The sequence below is a fragment of the Corvus moneduloides genome, chromosome Z (assembly GCF_009650955.1).
Source record: "Corvus moneduloides isolate bCorMon1 chromosome Z, bCorMon1.pri, whole genome shotgun sequence".
Lineage (NCBI taxonomy): Eukaryota > Metazoa > Chordata > Aves > Passeriformes > Corvidae > Corvus > Corvus moneduloides.
Window position 1 is genome coordinate 65,660,199 of NC_045511.1, and position 19,596 is coordinate 65,679,794.

Sequence of the window (19,596 nt, forward strand, 5' to 3'; positions counted from 1 at the left end):
AGGAGGAAACACTCTGGAGTGTCTTCTCTGAAGGGAAAACGGCCTCCCTTTTTTCCTCCATCAACAAGACAAATGGGTCACAAGAAGTGAAAGTGGGAAAAAGAAACCACACTGTTTATTAACACCAAACAAAACAGGGTAGAACAGAATAAAAACCCCTCAAAATACAACAAATGCCCAGAGAGGGAACAAACACATGGGCTCGGACCAGCCGGGGCCACCCGCAGGCTCTCCGGACCAGCGAGGAGGGAAGGGAGGCAGTGAGGCAAGAGAAGGGAAAAAGAGAAAGAAAAAAACCAACAGAACCTTTTTCCCGCTAGCTGGAACACAAAAGAAACCCAAAGAGCAGCACAGCGCTCCCGGTGCACTCCCTCCCGAGCCCTGCCAAGCCCCAGAGCCCCCGAGCCGCTGGGCCCCCGTTAAACTGCCCCCACTCGGGCCTGTGGCCCCAGCCCCGGGTCCATCGTAAAGGCACAGCGTCCCTGGGCACTGAGCGGATGGTCAAGGAATAAAGAGGCTTCATAACATCACCCCAGGACACACAACTAGCACTTGGGACAGGGCAAGCCTGGATGTACAGACAGACTGGGATACAAAAGGCTGGGAGAGCAGCCCCGTGGAAACAGACCAGTGGGTCCTGGTCAATGGCAATTTGAACCCGAGTCAGCAGTGCCTGGCAGCCAGGAGGGCCACCTGTGTCCTGGGGGCATCAGGCACAGCATCACCAGCCAGGCAAGGGAGGGGATTGTCCCGCTCTGCTCTGCTCTGGGGCAGCCTCACCTCCAGTGCTGGGGCAGTTTTGGGTGCCACAGGATAAGAGAGATATAAAGCTATTGGAGAGTGTCCAAAGGAGGGCCATGAGGATGGTGAAGGGTCTGGAGGGGAAGCCGTAGGAGGAGCAGCTGAGGGCACTTGGTCTGTTCAGCCTGGAGCAGCCTGAGGACAGATCTCACTGCAGTCTAAAACTTCCTTGTGAGGGAAGAGCAGGGGCAAGCACTGATCTATTCTCTTGGGTGACAGTGACAGGACCCAAGGGAATGGCCTGAAGTTGTGTCAGGGGAGGTTTAGGTTGGGTATTAGAAAAAGGTTCCTCACTCAGAGGGTGGCTGAGCACTGGAAGAGGCTCCCCAGGGAAGTGGTCACAGCACCAGCCTGAGAGAGTCCAAGAGGCCTTTGGACAATACTCTCAGGCCACCACTCACATGGTGTCATTATTGGGGTGTTCTGTGCAGGACCAGGAGTTGGACTCTATGATCCTTGTGGGTCCTTTCCAACTCAGCATATTCTATGAATTTTTACTGGTGTGAGAGAAAAACTTCCATTAATAAAAAGACATCAAATATGTGGTGTAAAAACTATGAACAGATTTACAGGAAGCAAATGTTTTCCAAGTTTGCAAAAACTAGTGGATGTCAGGCAGGATAAAAGGAAAAAATAAAAATGAGCTGCATTCACACAACCCAAGTAGTTCATGAAACTCCTTGCCACAGGATGTTACTGACTGTGCTAAAAGTCACCTAAATTTAAAAACCCCAGATGGAAGAAAAATACAATGTATTTGTCCACCAAAGGCTGTTGAAACAAGCAAAGATTTTTTGTGGCTTAAGAAAGTGGACCATAAATTGCTAGAGATTAGTGGTATATTCTAGGAATGCACTATATGCCTACCCCATTCTTATGTTATATTCCCTAGGCACTTTTCCCTGGTCACAGACTGAACCCTGTGGACCTTGACCTGATCCAGTAGACACATCTGTATAAACAAAACAGAATAAAGTGACAAAGAGAAAGTACCACTTCAGATCGTTTCTTCCACTAGTGGCAGCCTTAACAGAGGCAGTTTGAAGTAACTGTGTGATTTTGAAGTATTCAACCTCATCCTTTTATGGACAAATGCATGTTAAACTCTGCAACTCTAGAAAGAGCCTAAGGATGGTGTAGCATACCTGCACTTCTCTGAAAGCTTTCCAGACAGTTGGCTTCCTGGTGTCCTTTTTTTTTTTTTTTTTTTAAATCAACACTTAGCATTTCAAAACAATTTGGAACAACATTTCAAAGAAGGCACAAGCTCTGTATCCCATCTCCAGACACATGCCAAAACTTACCCATAATTGCTAACTAAATTTCAAAGGCATGGAAATATTTTACTAGCTCTCCATCAGGTTGTGCAAGTGTCCACAGACAGACATTGTTTGTGGGCGTGTTGTTCATCTACCAAAAGGCCTTTTTCTAAGGAATGCCTAACCTAAACTACACATTTGAGAGAAACCTGGCAAATCTAGGGATTATCACACACTAGGAAATAAAGGATCTTTTCACTCCCACAGCAAGCTGTGTTGAAAATTTGTTTTTCTGAGATGGAGAGGAAAATCTGCACACCTTTCTAATTATAATGATTTATTTATATACACACTATGTTATGAAAAACAGTGTTTGCAAAGGAGGCCATCCTGTTGAACAGAGAGAGAGAGAACATCCTTCAGGGCATACTCATGCAGATTTACACTGATATTACCTGATAGCTGAGTCCTAAAGCAGCCTGGCTCTTGAGAAAAACAGAGGTGCCTGCTGCCAAACTGCTGAGGCTGCTCACCCTCCTCACGACTGCTACATAGACTCCTGGGAACTTCTGAAGGTTGCTTTGTTCATTCTTGGCTTATCCTCACTCTAAGTTTTATATCTTGATAATTATTTCATGCAGCACCTTCTTCTCTGTTGAGCTACCTACTGCACAGCACCAGGATTTTCAGCAAAGGAAGGGCAAAGCCCTAAAGGAAAGCCAAGCCTCTGGAGCAGTTTTCTGCCCAGAATAAGCTAACACTTATAAAGCAAAGCCTTTAACGTATTTTTTTTAAAAACTGTTCAAACAGGTTTCCCATGAGCATGCATGAATACCAAACTCCATCACCTGCCATCTGCAGGCAAAAGGGCAGCAGACTTGTATGCACAGAGTGCACGGTTCTCACCCAGGCATCAGTTGTGTCCTCATCACAGATGCCTTGCGTCAATCTCTGCGTTTCAGTAACTGCACTTACTGTACAGACCTGTGAACTCCATCTGTGCTCACCTTTCTGCCCAGCTCACTCCTCACGAGGAGACAAGGAATCTAGCAGGAGACTGATTAATGAGTCATTCAAACACTTAGACTAATTCTCTTGCATATGATATTGAAGCCAATGCAGAATGATTTCTGTAGTATTAACACTGTGCAATAGTAACACTTTTTTTTTTTAAAACAATCAAGTGCAGACTAGATTAAGAACAATCCTATTTTTTCATATTGGTCAAAACTGTCAGTCCTGCAAGGCATCTGACAGCTAACAGACCAGTTCATGTACCGTATCTTTCTAGGGGATCTAAAGACTCATTCAGTACATTTTGGAAAGACTGACCAAGAACACTCCATTCTATACAACAGACACAGCCATGAGTTGTGGAAAACCCTAAGTAGACAGAAGAGAGCATGTGGAGCACCCCGGGTGCTAGGTGGGTAACACCACGTAGAGACAATGCTGCTGAGTGTAGCAGCATAGGCAATGCCCCACTGCAGCCAAAGGAGGGCAGCTGGCCTATGGAGAGACCAGGCACTGCTGCACTCAGAGAGTCATGGCAAGTGCTGCACAGTGATAAAAACTCTTGTTGTGTTTCCAGACTTGTTTTGCAGGCAAGTGCAGAAGTGGACTCTAGGATGATACATCATTCCAAGTGCCCACCAGTGAATGGCTGCTGTGCTCACTGGAAGCACGCCTTTGTTCAGAGCGAGGAAAGCACCAGGAATTAGGAGAGGTATTGTAGTGCTATGATGGCGCCAGCTCTGCTACTGCACAAGTGTGCCAGCAAGGGCTTTGTCTAACTCCCAGGATGGGATCCAGACTGCTCGGGTGCTCCTGGACTGAGGGTGAACACTGCAGTGTACCTCTGATTTCCTTCTAGTTCAAGGCTATGAGTGGTCCATAAATAATGCCAAGGTCCACCCACTCCCCTCTTCCCCCCAGCAAGAACATTTTTGGCAGCGTTGATATGGATGATTTAGAATCCCCTGGGAACTGTCTCACTATATATCACTGCCTTTAATGCTTTCATTGTGAAGAGAACCATGCTTCTGAAACCTTAAGGCCAAGTTTCAAAGCTCATGATTATTTTGGAAGCAAGTTGCGCTTTTATGCATAAATACCAGGAGACAATAGAAAGACTGACAGAATTCATCAAGAAGCCAATATACACACATGGAGACAGTGCTTAAATGCAACTTTTAATCTTCTCATTACTCAAAATCTGGACATGCAAGTACATATGCAAAAACCTAATACAAGAAAAAAAATCCCAGCAAACCAACATGGATATTTCTCTCGTATCTGTTGTTGCTGTCATCTAAAACCTACAACAGCACTGCCAAAATAATTCTCTTTATTAAGGACAGAGTCTGTAGACAACATAGAAGAAACCATGACTTTCAATCAACCAAGCACATTAGAGCTGCCAAACTATCTTTCCTATTTAGACTAATTGTCCCATCATTGATGTGTGCCTAAAGTCTTTGGTTTCCTTCCTACGTTACATGCATCTGGTGACAGGCTTGTACTGGAGATCTATGAAAATGCTTTCAAGCATGAAGTACTGCACTGTTGGGATTAACATAAAATTCTCCTAACAAAAGAACATTGCGCCCGTGGAACAGTTGTTGATTACTAACCTGCAGTGACTGAAGCTGTACAGCAAACTCTTACTATACTTCCATATATCCTATGTAAAGTATCAAATAAGGACAGAGTACCCAAGCAGTCTTGCAGAAATTAAACCATTTTGACAGTGCTGCTTAGAATGTCTTTGTGTGTGTAGTGTCACAGAAGACACATGGGAAATTGTGCATACCAGATCTGATATAACAGTGTATGTTGGCTGAAATAAAAACACCAGTTAAATTTATCTGCATACTGTCTCTTGGTAAGGCACCAAACTCCACAATAAATAACATTATTCCTTGCAGCTTGTCTGTACTTTGCCATTGATATGTGATTCTCAGTATCTCAGTTTCTCTAAATCTTATCTCCTCTCTTACAGAAATCCAAGCCAGCAGCCCTACTTTCCTCCAGAAAGCTATTTGATACAAGTAGACCAAAAGGAAAAAGGGCCCCATTTCCTCTGCAACCTCTCCTTCAAAAAGTGAAGCCTGGGCACTGGCATGTGAATTGCAAGGAAACCTGTGCTCCCCGGCCAAGGCAGAGAGCAGAGCAGACAGCAAGGCATCCCCCTGCAGACAGCCAGCAGCAGTCCGCAATGCCGGAGTCCTGCACACACCTCAGCTGACCTCACTGGCTGTGGAAAGAAGTCTTTCCAGCCCTGCCACTCTGCCTGAATCTGATGGCCCCCTGGGTGCCTTTCTGCATCTAAAGATCAGTCTAGCCATCAGGGATGAAGCATGTAACTGTCCCTCTGGTAATTCCAACATATTTGTATTGCAACTCTTATTTTCCAGGATTAATTGCCCAAAGAATGAAAAGAGACAGATTAGTCCACTCAGTGGTTGTCCCAGCATGTCCACACATTCAAAAGCATGAGTATCACCTGCTTCCTCATTTCTATACCAAATTTTAATTTAAGGAACAAACAAGAAAGCAGCAGTAAAATTTTGCAGCAGCAGCCTTGCTCCACTTGGAAGGAAGTCATAAAGTGCTTTTGTTACCTTTTCAGTTTCTAATGGAAAGGATCTTTTTCATAATGAAACAGCATAATCATTTTACAGTGCCTTGTAACAGACAATAATGCTACCTCCATCTTATCTCACTTGTAGAGCCTGCAACAGAGAACATTTTATAACAACAGAAGTAAGCAGACACTGGACAGTATTTCCAGGTCTGTTCAAGATACCAAAACCTATCAGCTTTTGAGAAAGTCCGAATTTATGGGTTCTTGATTTGTTCTAACTGCCTGACAGGACACAAACACAGCTAACGCCTTTTAAAATTAGCCTGCAGGTAGTTGAAAATGCATTTTTTATAACCGAGAGCCACCTAATGGACACTGTCTGCCACATCTGCCCCAAGTGCGGCTCCAGGCCTTGAATATAGAGCACACATGGGATAGAACTCTGCTCCTACAGAGCTGTTACTGGGTTAATGACTTTGGGAACTGTGACACCTCAAAATCTCCCGAATTCCACAACAATGTACCATTTTGAAAAACAGACTCACAGAGATTAAGTGACAAAAACGCACCAATATTTTCCAGTGAAAAAGTTTATTTTCTTCCTAAACATGCATGTTTTTATATGCAGTGTGTTAGATTCAAGAACACAATCTCTTGCTTCCCAAAAGAAGAGGGAAAGCAATCAGAATATGGATGTATTCATGGCTATAAGTACCTCAGACAGAGATGCCTGGAAAGCCTCTGCAGGTATTCTACCTTTTCCTGACCACACAGGAGGAAAGAAGATCACAGGTACCCAAGATTACCAGTCAGCTTTTATTGGCTACAGTAAATGAACAAGAGAATGATCTTTGACATGCCTGAAGGTCATTTCGGTAAGAGATTATTTTTATGGACTGAAGCATTAACAGCTACTGTCTCCTGAAATGAAACTGAGTAATTTTACATTTCACTCTTCATTGCTTAAGAATCAAATGGACTTTTGCAACTGCACACTGAAACCCAGCATTCAATATTTCCCTGAATTCCTCTGTGTGAAGGAAAAAAAAAAAACCAACAGTGGACATCAAAACAAAAAACAATTAAGGTAAATTACCACTGTCATGCTGTTCTGTCCTACTCATTACCCAGGTTCTCACTCCAAGTCTTACTCCATTGATTAATTTCTCTAACACAGTAGAAATCTTTCTTTTGTCAGGTTAGTTTTCTAAGCAGCATGCTGAATTAACATTGCTCACCTTCCAAACTGTGCATTTATCTTGTACTCCCTGTCTTCCAGGGCACAACTGTCCCACCTTGACTCAAACTAGGAAACCTCTCCAGCTGAAGAACCTGCTGGAGGACAGTCTGTAGTACGCAGAATTCACATACATACCTTCTATTTTCCCTAAAGAAGAATCTTTTCCTAATATTCCTGTCTTCTGTGGCATCTGTCCAGCCCAATCGGTGCCTTCCAAAACCACAGTACAATACAAACATGTACTTCCTGCACTCAGTAAGAGTGATAACCTACTCACTCCAAAGATATGGCTCTAAAACATATGCTAAATATTTGCAGGGGGAAGCAAGGCCACTCTGTTTTTTAAGTCCAGTGCTAAAGAAAGGTGTATGTTTTACAACCTCAGTAACTATGAGGCTGTCAGTAGGGTAGGATGTACAACTGCTAGGTCTCGTTGATAAGCTCAAGAACACAAACAGCCTTGCAAGAACTGTGATCACTGACCATCTGCTGAGGTTCTGGCACCTGAGGCCACTCACCACTCTACTCACCGAAAAGCTCACAACCAAGGCTGACCTACGAGATGTGTGCTGTCTCTGCAGCACACAGGGCTGAGGGAGCACAGTAACCTCAGCATGAACACTGTAACCTCCACACATGAACAATTTCGGAAAAATTCTACTAAATGCTAAATGCCAGAATATTGCTTAAAATCTGCATCTCTTCCTTTCCTGCACCTATGTTGTGGTACAGTGTACTAAGAGGGAGAGAACGTTAATACAGCTCTTTAAATGACAGCTCCCTTGACTTACTTAATCCACTTTATGCCATTGCTTCTCAATGGGAACACCGGCAAAATACTGTGCTGCAGCAATATTAATGATAAAATACAATTATTCAATCAGAATACTGTTCCAAAGCTCTCAGTGGAGAAAACACAAGGAAGACAGGGATTATCGAATATACAGGGAAAACAGAAGAAAAAAAATTACTCAAGATTAAAAAATCCTTTTCTCTCATGATGAGGGAGGATCCATCTGCAGCAAAACAACAAATAAAATCTACTGCAAAGTTCTTGTGTTCTTACTGAAGCTTGTTTTGCTTTTCCAATTATTAATTCCTCTAGTGCCACCATAGTATTTATTGAGGTTTACAAACAAAAACAGCTGTAGCCTGTACAGACTAACTGAATATCAACACATTTCCAACTATAAACTAGTTTTAACCACATCATTACTAAAAAGAAACTCTCACAACTTACATTTGGGATTTACAAACTAGAGACAAACTGAACAGCTTTCATAATTTTAAACACCTTTTTCCTTTTTTTCTGTTCTTCCCTGGCCTGATGAGAGACAGCTGTTCCCTGTTTGAGGAAGAGTCTTAGTCACTGCTAAAAACTCATACAAAGGACAGCATCACCTCTGTTTTGATATACTTTACAAGACAAAAAACCAAAAAACTTATGATGTACTCCATCTACCTCAGTAAAATATCTATCTATTTCTCCAGGTTTGTCTAAAAATTGTTCCACTGAGTAAAAGGCAGGGAAAAACTTCACTAAATGAACCTTTATCAGAAACTAGGAGGAAGGGGAGAAGTCACTTCTGAGACACAAAGTGATACCATACCTCTGGGAACTACTTCTGACTTTGGTTCTTCAACATTAAAAAAAAAAAAAGAATATTAGAATGGGAGATAAGCATGTGATAGGCAAGAATGTGCCTATTACAAACACTTAGACGGGTGAGGGCCTTTAGGAGGAATGGGTGGTAATATCTTTGAAATGGGTCTTAATGTCTCTACCAACCTCACACCCCCAAGTTTGTTACAGAACCTCGACAGTTTGACTCCTGAACTTTAGGGTAATGAACAAATGGGTCCACACAAAGTCTATTCCAGAACCCACATAGCCTGAACTTCTGAACTTTAAAGGAAAATGACAGGTTCAAGGGGGGGAATACATGGTAGGTGGTTTGGGCAGGCTGTACCTTCCGAGTACCTCAGCCAAAGGGGAAAGAAAGAGGGCAACATGCAGTCGGGAATTTAGGATAAAAGGAGGCTGCACCCTCCGAAACCTCAAGACAGAAACCCCACAGCCATGTGCCCCAGTAGACTCTCTCCCTTTATTCAAATAAAGTTGCAGACTCCTCTGTCTCCTTTATGGATACTGACTTTTCACAGCGTGATTTTCTGCACACATGAAATAGGTCATAATCTGTTCATTTGGATTAAAATGCTATGAAGAATGTTAATTTTCAGATCCTCCATCTCTTTCTTCTTGGTCTCCTTACAGACTAGTTCTGAGATATTTTATGCGTTCCACCTTCTATTTCAAGTAATGTAAATATCCTCAAGTTTCCCAGAAGACTGGTTTTCCACTATGATCCATACACCATTACAAGCTTTACATTGCATCAAAAGACTTCAAACGTGGAACAGTGTTTGGGCTTGTGGTCTTCTCTTAAGTCCTGGTATCTCCTACACATCCTTCCTATCCCCTTCTTCCGGACTCTCATATTGTCCCATTATGTGCTCCTGCCTGTGCATTAATTTTTTCCATAAGAAGGGCACATGCATTTGGAGACCAAGGCTCAGAGTAGAGTTCTCTGGGTAGCAGCTGCTGTGGTCAGTTCTTATCTGACTTAAATGAATCATGTGTCCATCACTCTCAAAGAGCCTTTTCAGAAGTGCCCGACCCAAGAAGATTTTGTAGTACTGTGTTAGGCAACTCTTAATCACCTACAGAAGAGGAAGCATGAAAGTCAACCTCTGAAGTTCTTTACAGCTAAAATAATTGCTTTAAAATTCTGGGATTAAAGCTTTTGTTGCTCACTGCATTAGCAATCTTGAAATTAAAAAAAACCCAATTGCCTACCTCTAAAGCACATGCAGAAATCTTTACATAATTAAGTTACTTTACATCAAAAAAGACTGTAAAGGAAGGTTAGCACCATAGCTAATGCTGAGCTAGCATGAGCTAAGTAAATGACTTTTCTTCCGAGGAGCAAACCTGATACAGAAGAGATGATCATGGCTGAAGAGTGAATCATCTTCTCCTCTCTCAACTCCTTCAGACCACAGTTCATTGCCAGGGTATGTCCCTACCTTCTCCTATGTTTAGAAGGCACCTTCACCAAAATTCCTTGAGCTTCTCAGCTGTTTTTTCCCTAGTTGTCTAGGAAACCTTTTCCTATTTTCAATACACTTCAAACAATTACTCTTTGACCACTGATAGATCATATATTGTTTCCAATACCTAGCAAAGGACACAGTGCCCTAGTAGCCCCCCTTCTTTTTAACATAAAGAAAAATTGTTTGTGTTGTACAAAAGGAGATTTCCATTTTAAATACATTACTGATTCTTACTTCTGTGCATTTTCAGTTAAAAGAGAATGCCCAGCTAACCAACCTCAACGAAGGCACACTGTTGTGCATTTAAATCTATGATTACCTGCTTAGTCTTCTCTCAGTCACTACTAAAAGGAATGTTGCAGGTACCTTAAAATACACAGCCAAAAGTTAAATAAATACAAACACATAAAATAATGAGATGCATACTTCTGCTGTAAAGTTACATTAACCAAGCCAAACTCGTCCCTGAACAGAAATGCCATCAATTACTGACTTTGAAAGGCAGTCACCTGGATTCTCCGTCTCTCCTTAAAACATCATGAATCTTTCTGAAATATGGGGTTTTTTTCTTTTTAAAGCAGAGGGAGCTAGAACTTGAAGCAAAATGAAGGGAGCCATTAACCTGAAGTGATATGACAGAGAGACAAGTTTAGGGCGGTAGCGTTCCTCACAAATGAGGGGTAACCTGGCAAAAAATACCTTCCTCTTTCCTAGAGTTTTTAATTTGGCCAGAACGAGCCATAATCCATCCTTCACTGAGGACAGACTTAAAATAAGATCTCTTGCTACTCTGTTGAATTTGGCACAGGAACTCTTTTACCCTTTGGGAATCATGGACTCATTCCAGCAATGGAATGGAAAATATATTTTTACCAACCCTTTTAAAGTTATTCCAAAGTTTAAAAATTGGTTCAGAAAAATCAACAATGCAACATTACAGGTTTACTTCTCAGGGAATTAACCTTAAGGCTTTTGTTAACAACTAGTCTTTAAAAAAACTCCTGGACAAATTTTCCTTTTACACCCCAGGGACTGCCAGCTACATTCAGCTAAAATAACTCCTAAGTGCCTGTGCCCACATTTGTCTTGAATGTTGATGACACTGTTCTCATCTGAAACTTCACTCTGATCTTTGGGAAGCAACAATGTACATCTTTACCTTGCATCTTTCTTTAGCATGGAAAATAATTTATAGCTGCTGTTACATCTCTGCTGAGGCTGCTGCAGTCCCTATGTGGAAGCAAGGCAACAAAAGATGTCAAAACATTCAAGGCCAAGGCAAAGAAAACAGAAAAAGCTGGAATAAAACCTGAAATCTCTTGTGATTTCACTCCAAAGTAAACCACAGGCCCCTTAAAGTGGTAGGTACTTCAAAACTGTAGGGGGGAAAATTCCTTGCGTATAAGACACATGAAGCCCAGTCATTCATGGCATACCTTTAAAATGGAGCTCTTCAACCCATTCTGTATTTTGAAACCTCACAAGCCAGCTCTGCCTTTGCTATAGGCACCCTACAGAAAGCTTTCAGGAAGGCAATTTGTCTAGCACAAAATAAATGTAACAATAGAAACAAAACTGCATTTTTATAGCTCAGTTTTCCAGCTGCACAAGAATATCCCAGGTTAAACCAGAAGGAGGAAGGGTGAGGAACCTTGAAGAACAGCTGAGGATCATGCTGGAGCTGAATCTTATTTACTCAATTTTCTGTATCATAGCAAATTTCAGCACTAAAAAAGCAGATCATGTTTCAGGTACTTAAAGCCTGCAGTGAGGCAACATGTAACCGCTCATTCAATTATTTTGTAATTAGCCAGAGGTGCAATCATTTTCCCAAACAACATTACTCAGTTTTTCCCTACCTAGCAATTCTTCTGCCATATCTAACAATGTTTTGTTTATACTGCATCCAGCTTTGATCTGTTTGCATTGATGTATACTGGGAAAATCTCTGCTGCCATCCCCTAGCACCTCATGAAGAGCAGCACAGAAGGGAGGAGGAAAAGGAACAGGAGAAAAACAGGAAAGCAACCTGCAGCTCTGTGTTCTGTACACATAGCAGAGGAGTAACACGCCTTGACCACCATGTTTAATGGAAACTGCATGAACATTACCAGCCAAAATGGTTGTTGGAAGAAGAAGGGTTAAAAAGTGTTCTGCATTTTGCAAAAAGGGACTCACCAAGTTCACTGTGGAAAGATCATTAACAGAGTCTTCGAGAAGGACAAAGCATGATTAGTTATCGGGGTTACAGACATTAGGCAAGGACACAGCACTACTTAAGCACGTTTTGCAGAGAATTCATTACTTTCACAGCTGAAAGTTCTAGGTGAACTCGTTAAGAATCAGTTTCTGCTAGTGCAGAGCCTCTCAGAGCAGGTAACTGCATTGTTGACACAGTAATTTGACAGAATCAGGGGGTTCATTCTTGTACTCCCTGTCTCTTTCAAATTAGTGGAGGACAATACAGTGCAACAACAAAAAGGAGGAAAGAGATTTTGTCCACAACAATGTCTCTGGGATTCACAGAACGACTGTGTCCTGGCTGGTTGACGTAATCGAAACACAAGGCACCTGTGTTAGAACCAACACAGGTTTTGTACTAGTAATCAAACCTGGAAGAGGCCTATGAAGTTTGTCCCACCCAAACAAGCTTAATACAATTTTTTTTGTACCAAGAGAAGGGAAAGCAGTTTTCTTTCCCTTTTAGTAGGGTATACTGCAACTTGTCAGAGACAAAGCACTTGGTGTTACTCCTGGGTGGGGATGGATGCAGTGACACGTTTTACTCTCCTCCCCTATGCTTTTAAAAAGAGAATATTTTAGGCAGTGCCTTCCAAAAATAATTGAAGGATTTCCCCCCTTTCCCCCATTAATTCCTATACTGGAAAGAAAAAAAATTAACATCCTCTTTTGATGCATTTGAAAAGGAATGGGAAATACCACCTTAAAAGTAACAGAAGGTCTTCAGGTAACTTCTGTTCACAAGCCACCTGCCTCACTTCTCCCCTACCACTCTTCCATTTATACTGACTGCTAGGAAAAATCTCTGGTTTCCCTTAGACAAACTATGCTTTTTATATTTTATTTACTTGTTTTTAAATCAACTACTTTCAGGTCATTTTGAATCATGCCATTCCTGTAATGTCTGTAGCTGTCCCTGTATTTTGAGCGTGGCCTGCAGAGATCAGTCACGTGAAGCTGATCTCTTACCACCTCATCCATCTCACTTTCCTCCACAATGGCCCACCCAAGAATTCTGGATGGTAGCAAGCAGCACTCAGGTCACTTGCACAGTACATTTCTAATCTAGGTCAAGTGACTTTTGGAAAGGTACCTTTCTGGACCAAGGCATATTTTTTTAGTATGAAAAAAATAAATGTCAAATTGCATTAAAGCTCTTTTGTGTTTGTCAGACTACTGATTGACTTCCGGGGGGGGGAAGGGGGTAAATGAAGAGGTCTGAGTAACACCATCCATGCACTGCCCAAAGAGAGTGGGCAGATGCAGAGGAGAATCCAACCCCATGGTACTTTGGGAGACTTCTTTATCTTACAGTTTTTCATTTCAGTAGCTTCTAACAGTGCCAGTGAAAGATGCTCTTTTAAACAAACAACAGGAACAAAGGATTTTCAAAATTGCATTTCACTACCAAAAATTACACACACACTCATACTCCCAAAATGTCTAAAACCAGAATTGTAAATAACATGGCTGAAGCCTGCACTTCTGTAAAAAAAGAGAGCTGCACAGTTGCTTCAAAACCAAAACCACAGGCAAGTCAATGTCCAGTTGTTTGTATCGTCTCTAGGATCAAACCAACGGTATCCTCTTCAACCAGCACAGAATTTTTAGATGCCTGTGTAACATCTGAACTGTGCAAGTATTTAAACTGTGGTAAAATTTGCCACTTTGACTTACCAAGTGAATTACCACAGATCTATTGGGTGACCTATAGAGAGAATCTCCTTTTTCCCTTCCATGACAGCATTCTATGTGAGCCACAAAATTAATGATGTAGAATATCAAAATCTTCTTCAAGAGTTGAAGCTTTCATTTAAATATTCACAGCCTCAACACTGCTTTAAGATAAATGATTTTATATTAACAGTAAATGAGACAGATTTACAAAGTCAGTAAGAATTCATAAGTTTTGCATTTTAATCACTCATAGCCACTGTATTTGACTTACTCCACGATTTCCTCAGAAAATGAAAAAGTTCTGAAGAGTGAGTTATTCTCAATGTAAATCTCTAGCAAGCCTCTGTCAGCCATGTTAGTACTTTCACCAGTGGTTTTTCCTGCCTTCTGACTGCAACAACACAACCAGTTTAATTACTTCATTACCTAATGATTTCTAACCTTAAAAGATAGCAAATATATGTAAAGTTAAACTAATAAACAGCAATTCTCCATGGAATAGAAGAAACCACTGTAAACATCAGTATAACTTGTGAATTCCCTAGCCCTACACTTTTACAAAGACAAAAGTAAAAATCTGTAGAGGTCTACAAAAGGATATGTATGTACCAAACATAAAAGAGGGAAATAAAATTCCATAATTCTAATACAATATTTGCTTGGCACAAACTGTACATTCCCTTGGCTGTATTACAGTAACAACCTGTGGGAAGCTACCATTCCAAAAAATATAGCTTGAAAAGAAGTTTCAGCACTGGACATTTGTTGGGAAGACTAAGCCCCTTATAGTTTTGCTGGCAAGTTGGTTTTTTTTTTTACTTATATATTTATTAATTTCCAGTTTTCAGCAGTTCATTGTACCTTCGTTCAACTACAGGGAAAGAACTGTTTAGTTTACAGCACAGTTTTATATGCAAATTACATTCAGTAGAGTCTCTACTCATCATAAGTGTCAACAGAAAAAAAACAGGATGACAGATTTAAAGCTTGGGATTTTTTCAGAAACTTTGAAGGAACACTGAAATTACAAAGCATGCTGAACTCACTGTAAAGCATTTTTTCTAAGCATGTGCCAAATGAAGTATATTAAAGCGTTTTTTCTTCTAAATGTGCTGTGAGACTTCATGCTCTATTTTCTAGTTCTAAATATTTGAGATAATTAGGAAAGTTCTGTCTGCTGCATGGAATCAAACTTACTGTTTTCCTAAGTCCCCCTGAATTTAAGTTTGCTTCTACTCTGTGAAAATATTTCTATTACATTTAGTAACACTGGAGACAAAGCAACTTTTTGACCCCACACAAATCAAAATTCAGAAAATTCACAGTTCAAAATGAAGAGATATTTTACTGCCAATAGGAGGGAAAAAAGTCTTAACAAATCAGCCAGTTGCTGCACTAACAACGTCAAATAAAGAAATTGTAGAGCTTATTCTACCCTTTATCAATAATGCATGGCTGCGCACAGACAATTTATAGCTGTTTTCCATCACTGGGTATTGTGCAGTACTAAATTAAGTCGACAAAATTCAAGGACAGTCCACCCACACAGCTACTGTAAGCCAGCCAGGCCACTTTGAATAAACATTTTAAAGGCATAAAGTGAGTTTTATTAGCATGCTGAGACACAGTTCCTAGTGGACAAAGCGTCTCCCTTGAAAAAGTAAAAGTACATTTAGCAGAAAGAAAGATGAGTTACCCTTGTGCCTTACATGTAGAGAGAAACAGCAAAAGAGGAAATCAAAAATAGATAGGTAACAGCTCAAAACCCTAAACTTGTTAAGACTAAAACATGAAACAAGAGAATTTATTTTCTATACTAGAAACTGATTGTCATTCTCAAAAAATCCTGAGAGGTGCTGAACTGGTGTAAGGTTCTGAAGGCAAAAGAACTAAAACCCAAAGATGTTTTGGCAGGATTTTTTTTTTTTTTTTTTTTTATGTTTCAATTGTTCCAAAGATTAATAGAATTATTTTTTAATCCTTCACAACTAATATAAATCAGAAAAGTACACAAGCTTTTTATCAATATAAAGATCTAGTTACTGTACTGAAATAACTCAGCAGCATTTACTGTGCCAGTAAAAGAAGCGAGGGGTGGGGTCCCTTCCACAGACCAAATTCACCAAAATATGGTATGGCACAAGCTGGTTGCTTTTGGTCAGTACCACCACTTCCAACCACAGTGGGCCCCCAGCACCTGAATGCCTGAAATGCAAGAAAGCACCAAGGAACTTGGAGCACATCACATGCTGGCCACCAGCAGCACAGGACGGAGACGCAAGGTCTACACATCCAACAGTTTTCCCCGGACTCTGCTCCGGCAGTGAGCGATATGCAGCTGCGCCCTCCACCTGGGCCCTCCTCAGCTGGGTTTCAGACATGGAGTCAGGTGCAACCAGCCACAAGGTGGATGGCAGCACCACCAGGAGGTGGGTTTGGGTCACACCACAGACTTCTACTGCTGTTTCTTTTACAGTCAGGCTGCACAGCTAGCTTCCCTCCAGGAAGCGTTGGCAAGCATGAGGTTCGTGACAACCTCTTCATACACAGAACACCACTCCAGCTGGGACCCTCCAGGTGTCTCTGGCAACTGGCATGACAAGATGACATGGAAAAAGTCCTTCTGTGCAATGTGGGAAGGTGGAAGCTGTAACACAGCACGGCTGGGTAGCTTGATGGCCCTGTGGCACATTTAAGCACAACCACAAATAAGGGGAGGAAGGATGAAAGAACCAGAGCTTAAGCCACAACTGTTTGAAATTAGTCAAGTGAAAATACCTGGTCAAATTAAAAAAATGTGACTGTATTTATTGTGCAGTCAATTGAGAGTTGTGCAGTCTGTTGAGAGAAGAAAATCAATTCTGTTCAGTCGTATTTGGATTTGAGCAAAGCTTAACTTCACTCACAATACATGTACTTTCTCAAAAATCAGATCTCCCTTGCACATGAAAGTATGTCAGGGACCTCTGAAGCCAACTAATCAGTGTGTAAAACTCCAATTTAACTGCTCCAGCAAGCACTGAAAATTCAGAAAGTGAAAGGCCAGATTTCAAGATAAACAGAAGTGTAAAAAACCTGCAGCTTAAGGACCAGCTAAACAAGGCGATTGTTGAGCATTTGTATTTGAACCAGTCTGCATTTTAATCTGTCAGAAGTAAAAGGTTTTCTTCATAAGGTTGGTTGTTGTTTTTATTGTTTTCCCTCTTAAACAGGCTGAGTTTCTGCTATAAAAAGTGAAAATGCTGGTTTGAGTCTGATGATAAACTCTCTTTTTTACTAAAATCAAGACTAAATTAAGGCTACAGGAACAGCTTTGAGAAAACCCAGGCAATCCCAGGGAAGCAGTCATGGTTTTATAAATGGAAATTAATTTTAATAAGTCTGTTGCTCATCTCACATTGCCAAAGTCTGTGATCCAATTAGAAGTGCAGCGCTTTAATGATCTGCAAAGGGATCACACTCAGTGAAGTTCAGAAAGAGACAAAATGCTCTTGGGCCCTCTCCATGGAGTGTATCACACCAGTGAGATGCTGGCTTTGTAATTCACAGGCAAAAAGCACGGGGGTGTTCACATTAGTACTTCAAGGTATCAGTACCTGTACAAATGCAAAATGCCTTGAGCACTATGAAATGGTGCGTTACCATCACAGCACACACACTCTTCAAACACTTGTTTTTGCAGAGAGAAACTAAGCCCACTTCTCCCAAAACTTGCTGAATTAGTAACTTTACACCTAGTGTACTGAGATTTCATTGTTAGCACCTCTCTGTGCTGATGGCTGTTGCCATTAATGCCTCCCCTGCCCTCTGTAAGTGCCCAGGGCTACTGGCGTGTGCAGGACTGCTCACCACGCCACTCCACCTAAGGACAGGCAAAGATACATTTGTATCTATGTAGGTATGTAACGTGGAGTGTACTTAAACTCCGAGCACCTGAAAAGGAAATCTCTTCACCCTGCTCCTCTCCATATCCACAGCCTTGTGACAAAAGCTGACACTGTCTACTTCTCAATGACTTTACCTGGTGCTCCTGTGCTTTCCAAGGCAGTCAGCAATCATCCCCGTTGTCAGCTCCCTGACAGCAGACACAAGTCTGCTCTGGATTTTCCAGCCTTTCTGCAATCATACTCTTCCTCTGTCTGCATGTGTCTTCTTACAGCACCCTCCCCTCATCTCCCATCCTGTACCTTGCAGGGCCACCCATTGCACCCTGCTGGACATCCAAGCTGTGACTGCCCTATGTTACTGGCACCTGCTGCAGTGCACTGGCAGGCCTGAGGATCTTCAAAGACAACCTAAGAGCCCCTATGGGCATATATACACACATTTCCTCCACTTCAAAGCAGATGCTTGGCTGATGGCATCCACTTCTACAGCCAGAACATAGCTGCAGCACACAGCCACATGGGAACTGGGACCAGCCTAGTCACAGCAACAGTATGTTTCCTTATTTTGCCTTTTCTAAGCATTTCTCCTTCTGTATCAAAACACTTCTTTGCCACCAGCAAAGATAAAATCCACCTACAGATGCTTTTCCTGGTGAAAAGAATAATCTCCAGAAGAGCAAGAGCCCAAGTACACCCAAGTGAAGAACAGCATCCTGCAAGGAGGAACAGACACTGCTCTATGGGCGAGAGCCCAGGGACAATCCAAAATGCGCTGGTACGAGGCCTGCAGAGGAAGTGCACACAGGCTTCCCAATCATGGCAGCGTGTCCCAGGTCTACTGCAGCACCCTCTGCTCCCTTTCTGAAATCCTTTTTACACAACAGAGACAGAGAGTCAGTGGAGTCTGGGTGTTTCCAACTACACACACAGACCTCTTAATGTGTCTAAAGTTCATGCAGTAACGAAGAATGGCAGGAGATCTGCTTTTCCACACTTTCACAACTGGGGAAAACCATCTGGTGCCCACGTGTCTTTGGAATCACTAGATTCAGGAGCCCTTTACCTGCCCCAGAAGCTGGCAGCAATTCAAGTCCGCATCTGTAAGCGCCAAATCTACTCCACACTCAAAAGCCAAACGAGCCATCCCCCACTGCTTGTTTGCACTCTGATTAACACAGTAAAAATAGCACAAGACAAGCAATTAGCCATCCTAGATAATAACAATTGTCAAGAGACTAAATCCTTCCTCTTCAAAAGAGAAGTTCAGTTTTAGGTGTGTCTTACCCCTCATCCAACTCTGCAGCACACTGCAGTGCATGTAATAAGGTGGGCAGGCAGTGATACTCATCAAATGTAAATAAAAACAGGATTCACCTGCCACTTCAAACAGCAGCTGTCAAACGTGAAGCAATCCAGGAGTCAGTAGCAAAGAGCCTTTACCCATCTGGGTTTCCTTTCTTAGAGATTTAATTCAGGCCATCCCTTTGGTGTTGCTCTTAACACTGATCTTCGCACAGGGAAAAAGAAAAAAAAAAAGAAATCTATACAGCCCTGTCCTGCTGGGGTATTTACATGCAGTCACTGGTCATCTGCAGCGATAAGAGGCCATGCTGCTCACTGGGCACTGCATAAACGTGGTACTGACTGACTCCCTGACAGTGTGGTGTCTGGCTGCTCTGCTGTGCTGCTAAGAAAAAGCAGCAGCACTACAGTGCAGCTGAAAAGGCAGCCATAAATCCAAAAGATGCGTACAAAACATAATGAAAGATCACAGCAGCAATGTCCAGTCAA

General features: G+C 41.8%; 1 protein-coding gene across 3 annotated transcripts in view; it reads right to left on the reverse strand.

The window, feature by feature from the left end:
• Positions 1-19,596, reverse strand: part of KANK1 (KN motif and ankyrin repeat domains 1) — a 129,405-nt gene that overhangs the window by 75,638 nt on the left and 34,171 nt on the right. The window lies entirely within an intron of this gene.